This window comes from Salvelinus namaycush, chromosome 9 (assembly GCF_016432855.1).
Source record: "Salvelinus namaycush isolate Seneca chromosome 9, SaNama_1.0, whole genome shotgun sequence".
NCBI lineage: Eukaryota > Metazoa > Chordata > Actinopteri > Salmoniformes > Salmonidae > Salvelinus > Salvelinus namaycush.
The window spans coordinates 619,593-633,305 of NC_052315.1; the positions used below are offsets into that span (position 1 = coordinate 619,593).

At 45.3% G+C, this 13,713-nt stretch overlaps 1 protein-coding gene across 1 annotated transcript in view; it reads right to left on the reverse strand.

Annotated features, from left to right (window-relative positions):
* LOC120053574 (cyclin-dependent kinase-like 5) overlaps positions 1-13,713 on the reverse strand; it is an 85,851-nt gene that overhangs the window by 55,946 nt on the left and 16,192 nt on the right. The window lies entirely within an intron of this gene.

Sequence of the window (13,713 nt, forward strand, 5' to 3'; positions counted from 1 at the left end):
ATGTAAGAAGGGCTTTATAAATACATTTGATTTATTGACTTACAAAAGTAAACATTCAATAGCGAACATACTATCAATATGCTGGCTACTGTTGATACACTTTGGGGTCTCTTTTGGAATGCAGTTCTCTTAAATGGGCAGTGTACTATTTTTAGATGTAAAAACAAAAATGAATGCAATTCAATTAATACAATGGAAACAGCTTCATAATAACCAAAGGTGGCAGGAGGTTAGCCTAGCGGTTAGAGCTTTGGGCCAGTAACCGAAAGGTTACTTGTTTGAATCCATGAGCCGACAAGGTGAAAAATCTGTCGATGTGCCCTTGAGCAAGGAACTTAACCCTGATTGCTCCGTTAATAACGGCAGACCCTGGCTATGACCGCACTCTTCGAGGGTGTCCGAGGGAGAGTTGGGATATGAAAAAAACACATTTTCAATTCACAGATGCGTATTAATACAAGCTTGTACATGTGTGAAATAGGCAATAAGCATCCACTAAATTAATTGTATTTATTTATTATAAATACAGCCTGTTAATATCTGAATATAGAGGAAACATGGTAACCTATAGGTTATGTCTGAACTAGATTATGACTTTTCAACGCCGATACCGATACCGATTATTGGAGGACCAAAAAAGCCGATACCGATTAATCAGCCGATTTTTTTGTTGTAATAATGACAATTACAACAATACTGAATGAACACTTATTTTAACTTCATATAATACATCAACAAAATCAATTTAGCCTCAAATAAATAATGAAACATGTTCAATTTTGTTTAAATAATGCAAAAACAAAGTGTTGGAGAAGAAAGTAAAAGTGCAATATGTGCCATGTAAGAAAGCTAACGTTTAAGTTCCTTGCTCAGAACATGAGAACATATGAAAGCTGGTGGTTCCTTTTAACATGAGTCTTCAATATTTCAAGGTAAGAGGTTTTAGGTTGTAGTTAATATAGGAATTATAAGACTATTTCTCTCTATACCATTTGTATTTCATATACCTTTGACTATTGGATGTTCTTATAGGCACTATAGTATTGCCAGTGTAACAGTATAGCTTTCGTCCCTCTCCTCGCTCCTACCTGGGCTCGAACCAGGAACACATCGACAACAGCCACACTCGAAGCAGCGTTACCCATCGCTCCACAAAAGCCGCGGCCCTTGCAGAGCAAGGGGAATAACTACTCCAAGTCTCAGAGCGAGTGACGTTTGAAACGCTATTAGCGCGCGCCCCGCTAACTAGCTAGCCATTTCACATCGGTTACACCAGACATTAGGCTGATAGGCTTGAAGTCATAAACAGCGCACCCCGCTAACTAGCTAGCCATTTCACATCGGTTACACCAGACATTAGGCTGATAGGCTTGAAGTCATAAACAGCGCACCCAGCTAACTAGCTAGCCATTTCACATCGGTTACACCAGACATTAGACTGATAGGCTTGAAGTCATAAACAGCGCACCCAGCTAACTAGCTAGCCATTTCACATCGGTTACACCAGACATTAGGCTGATAGGCTTGAAGTCATAAACAGCGCACCCCGCTAACTAGCTAGCCATTTCACATCGGTTACACCAGCCATTAGGCTGATAGGCTTGAAGTCATAAACAGCGCACCCCGCTAACTAGCTAGCCATTTCACATCGGTAACACCAGACATTAGACTGATAGGCTTGAAGTCATAAACAGCGCACCCCGCTAACTAGCTAGCCATTTCACATCGGTAACACCAGACATTAGACTGATAGGCTTGAAGTCATAAACAGCGCACCCAGCTAACTAGCTAGCCATTTCTCATCGGTTACACCAGACATTAGACTGATAGGCTTGAAGTCATAAACAGCGCACCCCGCTAACTAGCTAGCCATTTCACATCGGTAACACCAGACATTAGACTGATAGGCTTGAAGTCATAAACAGCGCACCCCGCTAACTAGCTAGCCATTTCTCATCGGTTACACCAGACATTAGACTGATAGGCTTGAAGTCATAAACAGCGCACCCCGCTAACTAGCTAGCCATTTCTCATCGGTTACACCAGACATTAGACTGATAGGCTTGAAGTCATAAACAGCGCTGTGCTCCGCTAACTAGCTAGCCATTTCACATCGGTTACACCAGACATTAGGCTGATAGGCTTGAAGTCATAAACAGCGCTGTGCTCCGCTAACTAGCTAGCCATTTCACATCGGTTACACCAGACATTAGACTGATAGGCTTGAAGTCATAAACAGCGCTGTGCTCCGCTAACTAGCTAGCCATTTCACATCGGTTACACCAGACATTAGGCTGATAGGCTTGAAGTCATAAACAGCGCTGTGCTCCGCTAACTAGCTAGCCATTTCACATCGGTTACACCAGACATTAGGCTGATAGGCTTGAAGTCATAAACAGCGCTGTGCTCCGCTAACTAGCTAGCCATTTCACATCGGTTACACCAGACATTAGACTGATAGGCTTGAAGTCATAAACAGCGCTGTGCTCCGCTAACTAGCTAGCCATTTCACATCGGTTACACCAGACATTAGGCTGATAGGCTTGAAGTCATAAACAGCGCTGTGCTCCGCTAACTAGCTAGCCATTTCACATCGGTTACACCAGACATTAGACTGATAGGCTTGAAGTCATAAACAGCGCTGTGCTCCGCTAACTAGCTAGCCATTTCACATCGGTTACACCAGCCATTAGGCTGATAGGCTTGAAGTCATAAACAGCGCTGTGCTCCGCTAACTAGCTAGCCATTTCTCATCGGTTACACCAGCCATTAGGCTGATAGGCTTGAAGTCATAAACAGCGCACCCCGCTAACTAGCTAGCCATTTCTCATCGGTAACACCAGCCATTAGGCTGATAGGCTTGAAGTCATAAACAGCGCACCCCGCTAACTAGCTAGCCATTTCTCATCGGTTACACCAGACATTAGGCTGATAGGCTTGAAGTCATAAACAGCGCACCCCGCTAACTAGCTAGCCATTTCACATCGGTAACACCAGCCATTAGACTGATAGGCTTGAAGTCATAAACAGCGCACCCCGCTAACTAGCTAGCCATTTCACATCGGTAACACCAGACATTAGACTGATAGGCTTGAAGTCATAAACAGCGCACCCCGCTAACTAGCTAGCCATTTCTCATCGGTTACACCAGACATTAGGCTGATAGGCTTGAAGTCATAAACAGCGCACCCCGCTAACTAGCTAGCCATTTCACATCGGTTACACCAGACATTAGACTGATAGGCTTGAAGTCATAAACAGCGCACCCCGCTAACTAGCTAGCCATTTCTCATCGGTTACACCAGACATTAGACTGATAGGCTTGAAGTCATAAACAGCGCACCCCGCTAACTAGCTAGCCATTTCTCATCGGTTACACCAGACATTAGGCTGATAGGCTTGAAGTCATAAACAGCGCACCCCGCTAACTAGCTAGCCATTTCACATCGGTAACACCAGCCATTAGACTGATAGGCTTGAAGTCATAAACAGCGCACCCCGCTAACTAGCTAGCCATTTCTCATCGGTTACACCAGACATTAGGCTGATAGGCTTGAAGTCATAAACAGCGCACCCCGCTAACTAGCTAGCCATTTCACATCGGTTACACCAGACATTAGACTGATAGGCTTGAAGTCATAAACAGCGCACCCCGCTAACTAGCTAGCCATTTCTCATCGGTTACACCAGACATTAGACTGATAGGCTTGAAGTCATAAACAGCGCACCCCGCTAACTAGCTAGCCATTTCTCATCGGTTACACCAGACATTAGGCTGATAGGCTTGAAGTCATAAACAGCGCACCCCGCTAACTAGCTAGCCATTTCACATCGGTAACACCAGACATTAGACTGATAGGCTTGAAGTCATAAACAGCGCTGTGCTCCGCTAACTAGCTAGCCATTTCACATCGGTAACACCAGACATTAGACTGATAGGCTTGAAGTCATAAACAGCGCTGTGCTCCGCTAACTAGCTAGCCATTTCACATCGGTAACACCAGACATTAGACTGATAGGCTTGAAGTCATAAACAGCGCTGTGCTCCGCTAACTAGCTAGCCATTTCACATCGGTAACACCAGACATTAGACTGATAGGCTTGAAGTCATAAACAGCGCTGTGCTCCGCTAACTAGCTAGCCATTTCACATCGGTTACACCAGACATTAGACTGATAGGCTTGAAGTCATAAACAGCGCTGTGCTCCGCTAACTAGCTAGCCATTTCACATCTGTAACACCAGACATTAGACTGATAGGCTTGAAGTCATAAACAGCGCTGTGCTCCGCTAACTAGCTAGCCATTTCACATCGGTAACACCAGCCATTAGGCTGATAGGCTTGAAGTCATAAACAGCGCTGTGCTCCGCTAACTAGCTAGCCATTTCACATCGGTAACACCAGCCATTAGACTGATAGGCTTGAAGTCATAAACACTAACTAGCTAGCCATTTCACATCGGTAACACCAGCCATTAGGCTGATAGGCTTGAAGTCATAAACAGCGCACCCCGCTAACTAGCTAGCCATTTCACATCTGTAACACCAGACATTAGACTGATAGGCTTGAAGTCATAAACAGCGCACCCCGCTAACTAGCTAGCCATTTCACATCGGTTACACCAGACATTAGACTGATAGGCTTGAAGTCATAAACAGCGCTGTGCTCCGCTAACTAGCTAGCCATTTCACATCGGTAACACCAGCCATTAGGCTGATAGGCTTGAAGTCATAAACAGCGCTGTGCTCCGCTAACTAGCTAGCCATTTCACATCGGTAACACCAGCCATTAGGCTGATAGGCTTGAAGTCATAAACAGCGCACCCCGCTAACTAGCTAGCCATTTCACATCGGTTACACCAGACATTAGACTGATAGGCTTGAAGTCATAAACAGCGCACCCCGCTAACTAGCTAGCCATTTCACATCGGTTACACCAGACATTAGACTGATAGGCTTGAAGTCATAAACAGCGCACCCCGCTAACTAGCTAGCCATTTCACATCGGTTACACCAGACATTAGACTGATAGGCTTGAAGTCATAAACAGCGCTGTGCTCCGCTAACTAGCTAGCCATTTCACATCGGTAACACCAGCCATTAGGCTGATAGGCTTGAAGTCATAAACAGCGCTGTGCTCCGCTAACTAGCTAGCCATTTCACATCGGTAACACCAGCCATTAGGCTGATAGGCTTGAAGTCATAAACAGCGCACCCCGCTAACTAGCTAGCCATTTCACATCGGTTACACCAGACATTAGACTGATAGGCTTGAAGTCATAAACAGCGCACCCCGCTAACTAGCTAGCCATTTCACATCGGTTACACCAGACATTAGACTGATAGGCTTGAAGTCATAAACAGCGCTGTGCTCCGCTAACTAGCTAGCCATTTCACATCGGTAACACCAGCCATTAGGCTGATAGGCTTGAAGTCATAAACAGCGCTGTGCTCCGCTAACTAGCTAGCCATTTCACATCGGTAACACCAGCCATTAGGCTGATAGGCTTGAAGTCATAAACAGCGCACCCCGCTAACTAGCTAGCCATTTCACATCGGTTACACCAGACATTAGACTGATAGGCTTGAAGTCATAAACAGCGCTGTGCTCCGCTAACTAGCTAGCCATTTCACATCGGTAACACCAGCCATTAGGCTGATAGGCTTGAAGTCATAAACAGCGCACCCCGCTAACTAGCTAGCCATTTCACATCGGTTACACCAGACATTAGACTGATAGGCTTGAAGTCATAAACAGCGCACCCCGCTAACTAGCTAGCCATTTCACATCGGTTACACCAGACATTAGACTGATAGGCTTGAAGTCATAAACAGCGCACCCCGCTAACTAGCTAGCCATTTCACATCGGTTACACCAGACATTAGACTGATAGGCTTGAAGTCATAAACAGCGCTGTGCTCCGCTAACTAGCTAGCCATTTCACATCGGTAACACCAGCCATTAGGCTGATAGGCTTGAAGTCATAAACAGCGCTGTGCTCCGCTAACTAGCTAGCCATTTCACATCGGTAACACCAGCCATTAGGCTGATAGGCTTGAAGTCATAAACAGCGCACCCCGCTAACTAGCTAGCCATTTCACATCGGTTACACCAGACATTAGACTGATAGGCTTGAAGTCATAAACAGCGCACCCCGCTAACTAGCTAGCCATTTCACATCGGTTACACCAGACATTAGACTGATAGGCTTGAAGTCATAAACAGCGCTGTGCTCCGCTAACTAGCTAGCCATTTCACATCGGTAACACCAGCCATTAGGCTGATAGGCTTGAAGTCATAAACAGCGCTGTGCTCCGCTAACTAGCTAGCCATTTCACATCGGTAACACCAGCCATTAGGCTGATAGGCTTGAAGTCATAAACAGCGCACCCCGCTAACTAGCTAGCCATTTCACATCGGTTACACCAGACATTAGACTGATAGGCTTGAAGTCATAAACAGCGCACCCCGCTAACTAGCTAGCCATTTCACATCGGTTACACCAGACATTAGACTGATAGGCTTGAAGTCATAAACAGCGCACCCCGCTAACTAGCTAGCCATTTCACATCGGTTACACCAGACATTAGACTGATAGGCTTGAAGTCATAAACAGCGCACCCCGCTAACTAGCTAGCCATTTCACATCGGTTACACCAGACATTAGACTGATAGGCTTGAAGTCATAAACAGCGCACCCCGCTAACTAGCTAGCCATTTCTCATCGGTTACACCAGACATTAGACTGATAGGCTTGAAGTCATAAACAGCGCACCCCGCTAACTAGCTAGCCATTTCACATCGGTTACACCAGACATTAGACTGATAGGCTTGAAGTCATAAACAGCGCACCCCGCTAACTAGCTAGCCATTTCACATCGGTTACACCAGACATTAGACTGATAGGCTTGAAGTCATAAACAGCGCACCCCGCTAACTAGCTAGCCATTTCACATCGGTTACACCAGACATTAGACTGATAGGCTTGAAGTCATAAACAGCGCTGTGCTCCGCTAACTAGCTAGCCATTTCACATCGGTAACACCAGCCATTAGGCTGATAGGCTTGAAGTCATAAACAGCGCTGTGCTCCGCTAACTAGCTAGCCATTTCACATCGGTAACACCAGCCATTAGGCTGATAGGCTTGAAGTCATAAACAGCGCACCCCGCTAACTAGCTAGCCATTTCACATCGGTTACACCAGACATTAGACTGATAGGCTTGAAGTCATAAACAGCGCACCCCGCTAACTAGCTAGCCATTTCACATCGGTTACACCAGACATTAGACTGATAGGCTTGAAGTCATAAACAGCGCACCCCGCTAACTAGCTAGCCATTTCACATCGGTTACACCAGACATTAGACTGATAGGCTTGAAGTCATAAACAGCGCACCCCGCTAACTAGCTAGCCATTTCACATCGGTTACACCAGACATTAGACTGATAGGCTTGAAGTCATAAACAGCGCACCCCGCTAACTAGCTAGCCATTTCACATCGGTTACACCAGACATTAGACTGATAGGCTTGAAGTCATAAACAGCGCACCCCGCTAACTAGCTAGCCATTTCTCATCGGTTACACCAGACATTAGACTGATAGGCTTGAAGTCATAAACAGCGCACCCCGCTAACTAGCTAGCCATTTCACATCGGTTACACCAGACATTAGACTGATAGGCTTGAAGTCATAAACAGCGCACCCCGCTAACTAGCTAGCCATTTCTCATCGGTTACACCAGACATTAGACTGATAGGCTTGAAGTCATAAACAGCGCTGTGCTCCGCTAACTAGCTAGCCATTTCACATCGGTTACACCAGACATTAGACTGATAGGCTTGAAGTCATAAACAGCGCACCCCGCTAACTAGCTAGCCATTTCACATCGGTTACACCAGACATTAGACTGATAGGCTTGAAGTCATAAACAGCGCTGTGCTCCGCTAACTAGCTAGCCATTTCACATCGGTAACACCAGCCATTAGGCTGATAGGCTTGAAGTCATAAACAGCGCTGTGCTCCGCTAACTAGCTAGCCATTTCACATCGGTAACACCAGCCATTAGGCTGATAGGCTTGAAGTCATAAACAGCGCACCCCGCTAACTAGCTAGCCATTTCACATCGGTTACACCAGACATTAGACTGATAGGCTTGAAGTCATAAACAGCGCACCCCGCTAACTAGCTAGCCATTTCACATCGGTTACACCAGACATTAGACTGATAGGCTTGAAGTCATAAACAGCGCACCCCGCTAACTAGCTAGCCATTTCACATCGGTTACACCAGACATTAGACTGATAGGCTTGAAGTCATAAACAGCGCTGTGCTCCGCTAACTAGCTAGCCATTTCACATCGGTAACACCAGCCATTAGGCTGATAGGCTTGAAGTCATAAACAGCGCTGTGCTCCGCTAACTAGCTAGCCATTTCACATCGGTAACACCAGCCATTAGGCTGATAGGCTTGAAGTCATAAACAGCGCACCCCGCTAACTAGCTAGCCATTTCACATCGGTTACACCAGACATTAGACTGATAGGCTTGAAGTCATAAACAGCGCACCCCGCTAACTAGCTAGCCATTTCACATCGGTTACACCAGACATTAGACTGATAGGCTTGAAGTCATAAACAGCGCACCCCGCTAACTAGCTAGCCATTTCACATCGGTTACACCAGACATTAGACTGATAGGCTTGAAGTCATAAACAGCGCACCCCGCTAACTAGCTAGCCATTTCACATCGGTTACACCAGACATTAGACTGATAGGCTTGAAGTCATAAACAGCGCACCCCGCTAACTAGCTAGCCATTTCTCATCGGTTACACCAGACATTAGACTGATAGGCTTGAAGTCATAAACAGCGCACCCCGCTAACTAGCTAGCCATTTCACATCGGTTACACCAGACATTAGACTGATAGGCTTGAAGTCATAAACAGCGCACCCCGCTAACTAGCTAGCCATTTCACATCGGTTACACCAGACATTAGACTGATAGGCTTGAAGTCATAAACAGCGCACCCCGCTAACTAGCTAGCCATTTCACATCGGTTACACCAGACATTAGACTGATAGGCTTGAAGTCATAAACAGCGCTGTGCTCCGCTAACTAGCTAGCCATTTCACATCGGTAACACCAGCCATTAGGCTGATAGGCTTGAAGTCATAAACAGCGCTGTGCTCCGCTAACTAGCTAGCCATTTCACATCGGTAACACCAGCCATTAGGCTGATAGGCTTGAAGTCATAAACAGCGCACCCCGCTAACTAGCTAGCCATTTCACATCGGTTACACCAGACATTAGACTGATAGGCTTGAAGTCATAAACAGCGCACCCCGCTAACTAGCTAGCCATTTCACATCGGTTACACCAGACATTAGACTGATAGGCTTGAAGTCATAAACAGCGCACCCCGCTAACTAGCTAGCCATTTCACATCGGTTACACCAGACATTAGACTGATAGGCTTGAAGTCATAAACAGCGCACCCCGCTAACTAGCTAGCCATTTCACATCGGTTACACCAGACATTAGACTGATAGGCTTGAAGTCATAAACAGCGCACCCCGCTAACTAGCTAGCCATTTCACATCGGTTACACCAGACATTAGACTGATAGGCTTGAAGTCATAAACAGCGCACCCCGCTAACTAGCTAGCCATTTCTCATCGGTTACACCAGACATTAGACTGATAGGCTTGAAGTCATAAACAGCGCACCCCGCTAACTAGCTAGCCATTTCACATCGGTTACACCAGACATTAGACTGATAGGCTTGAAGTCATAAACAGCGCACCCCGCTAACTAGCTAGCCATTTCTCATCGGTTACACCAGACATTAGACTGATAGGCTTGAAGTCATAAACAGCGCTGTGCTCCGCTAACTAGCTAGCCATTTCACATCGGTTACACCAGACATTAGACTGATAGGCTTGAAGTCATAAACAGCGCACCCCGCTAACTAGCTAGCCATTTCACATCGGTTACACCAGACATTAGACTGATAGGCTTGAAGTCATAAACAGCGCACCCCGCTAACTAGCTAGCCATTTCACATCGGTTACACCAGACATTAGACTGATAGGCTTGAAGTCATAAACAGCGCACCCCGCTAACTAGCTAGCCATTTCACATCGGTTACACCAGACATTAGACTGATAGGCTTGAAGTCATAAACAGCGCACCCCGCTAACTAGCTAGCCATTTCACATCGGTTACACCAGACATTAGACTGATAGGCTTGAAGTCATAAACAGCGCACCCCGCTAACTAGCTAGCCATTTCTCATCGGTTACACCAGACATTAGACTGATAGGCTTGAAGTCATAAACAGCGCACCCCGCTAACTAGCTAGCCATTTCACATCGGTTACACCAGACATTAGACTGATAGGCTTGAAGTCATAAACAGCGCACCCCGCTAACTAGCTAGCCATTTCACATCGGTTACACCAGACATTAGACTGATAGGCTTGAAGTCATAAACAGCGCACCCCGCTAACTAGCTAGCCATTTCACATCGGTTACACCAGACATTAGACTGATAGGCTTGAAGTCATAAACAGCGCTGTGCTCCGCTAACTAGCTAGCCATTTCACATCGGTAACACCAGCCATTAGGCTGATAGGCTTGAAGTCATAAACAGCGCTGTGCTCCGCTAACTAGCTAGCCATTTCACATCGGTAACACCAGCCATTAGGCTGATAGGCTTGAAGTCATAAACAGCGCACCCCGCTAACTAGCTAGCCATTTCACATCGGTTACACCAGACATTAGACTGATAGGCTTGAAGTCATAAACAGCGCACCCCGCTAACTAGCTAGCCATTTCACATCGGTTACACCAGACATTAGACTGATAGGCTTGAAGTCATAAACAGCGCACCCCGCTAACTAGCTAGCCATTTCACATCGGTTACACCAGACATTAGACTGATAGGCTTGAAGTCATAAACAGCGCACCCCGCTAACTAGCTAGCCATTTCACATCGGTTACACCAGACATTAGACTGATAGGCTTGAAGTCATAAACAGCGCACCCCGCTAACTAGCTAGCCATTTCACATCGGTTACACCAGACATTAGACTGATAGGCTTGAAGTCATAAACAGCGCACCCCGCTAACTAGCTAGCCATTTCTCATCGGTTACACCAGACATTAGACTGATAGGCTTGAAGTCATAAACAGCGCACCCCGCTAACTAGCTAGCCATTTCACATCGGTTACACCAGACATTAGACTGATAGGCTTGAAGTCATAAACAGCGCACCCCGCTAACTAGCTAGCCATTTCTCATCGGTTACACCAGACATTAGACTGATAGGCTTGAAGTCATAAACAGCGCTGTGCTCCGCTAACTAGCTAGCCATTTCACATCGGTTACACCAGACATTAGACTGATAGGCTTGAAGTCATAAACAGCGCACCCCGCTAACTAGCTAGCCATTTCACATCGGTTACACCAGACATTAGACTGATAGGCTTGAAGTCATAAACAGCGCACCCCGCTAACTAGCTAGCCATTTCACATCGGTTACACCAGACATTAGACTGATAGGCTTGAAGTCATAAACAGCGCACCCCGCTAACTAGCTAGCCATTTCACATCGGTTACACCAGACATTAGACTGATAGGCTTGAAGTCATAAACAGCGCACCCCGCTAACTAGCTAGCCATTTCACATCGGTTACACCAGACATTAGACTGATAGGCTTGAAGTCATAAACAGCGCACCCCGCTAACTAGCTAGCCATTTCTCATCGGTTACACCAGACATTAGACTGATAGGCTTGAAGTCATAAACAGCGCACCCCGCTAACTAGCTAGCCATTTCACATCGGTTACACCAGACATTAGACTGATAGGCTTGAAGTCATAAACAGCGCACCCCGCTAACTAGCTAGCCATTTCTCATCGGTTACACCAGACATTAGACTGATAGGCTTGAAGTCATAAACAGCGCTGTGCTTGCGAAGAGCTGCTGGCAAAACGCACAAAAGTGCTGTTTGAATGAATGCTTACGAGCCTGCTGGTGCCTACCATCGCTCAGACTGCTCTATCAAATCACTTAATTATAACATAATAACACACAGAAATACGAGCCTGCTGGTGCCCACCATCGCTCAGACTGCTCTATCAAATCACTTAATTATAACATAATAACACACAGAAATACGAGCCTTTGGTCATTAATATGGTCGAATCCGGAAACTATCATCTCAAACAAAACATTTATTCTTTCAGTGAAATACGGAACCATTCCGTATTTTATCTAACGGGTGGCATCCATAAGTCTAAATATTGCTGTTACATTGCACAACCTTCAATGTTATGTCATAATTACGTAAAATTCGGGAAAATTAGTTCGCAATGAGCCAGGCGGCCCAAACTGTTGCATATACCCTGACTCTGCGTGCAATGAACGCAAGAGAAGTGACACAATTTCACCTGGTTAATATTGCCTGCTAACCTGGATTTCTTTTAGCTAAATATGCAGGTTTAAAAATATATACTTCTGTGTATTGATTTTAAGAAAGGCATTGGTGTTTATGGTTAGGTACAGTCGTACAACGATTGTGCTTTTTTCGCAAATTCGCTTTTGTTAAATCATCCCCCAGCATTGCATCGATTATATGCAACGCAGGACACGCTAGATAAACTAGTAATATCATCAACCAGGTGTAGTTATAACTAGTGATTATGATTGATTGTTTTTTATAAGATAAGTTTAATGCTAGCTAGCAACTTACCTTGGCTAACCACAGGCAGTCTCCTTGTGGAGTGCAACGAGAGGCAGGTGGTTATAGCGTTGGACTAGTTAACCGTAAGGTTGCAAGATTGGATCCCCCGAGCTGAGAAGGTGAAAATCTCTCGTTCTGCCCCTGAACAAGGTAGTTAACCCACTGTTCCTAGCCTGTCATTGAAAATAAGAATGTGTTCTTAACTGACCTGCCTAGTTAAATAAAGGTTAAATAAAAAAATTATAATAATTAATAAATCGGCGCCCAAAAATACCGATTTCCGATTGTTATGAAAACTTGAAATCGGCCCTAATTAATCGGTCGACCTTTAGTCTAAACCCAATATAGCCTGTTAATATCTGAATATAGAGAGAAAGCATGGCAACCTATAGGCCCTGCATGGCCCTGCATTAAAAACTACACCATGTCCAGTCCAGTAGAAATTCTGTTTGGGCCATTTTCTGGGACCCTGCCATAGCCTACAAATAGGACCCAGAGTTTTACCTGACCTGGTCATGAGATGAGGAAAAACTCCAGGCCCCAGAAAAGCCACGTACACATTTTGCCAGACCACTTTGGAACCTGTGCTGTCACCTGTGCTTTAAAATACTATAACTTCTAAATGTCTCGAGAGAATAGATTGGCTTACCCCATCGTAACATTGTTTATAACAGGAACATAAACCATGTATAGATTCAAAATATGTTCAAAAGCTGCCAACTATCTTGTTCATTTTCCATCTGGCTTATGTATTATGCTAGGTCAAATGTAAGGTTAAGGAGAGGTTTCGAGGACACAGATTACACCCTAGTCCTTTTCCATTGATCTTCCTTTTAGTCCAGGACTAATCTGTGTCCGGGAAAAGCTCCCCATCATTTTTCAATGAGTGGAATGGGATGATGTCTTATGTGAAAAAACACATTTACATTACCAAGTACATTAATGGGGAAAACCTGTTTAAAGA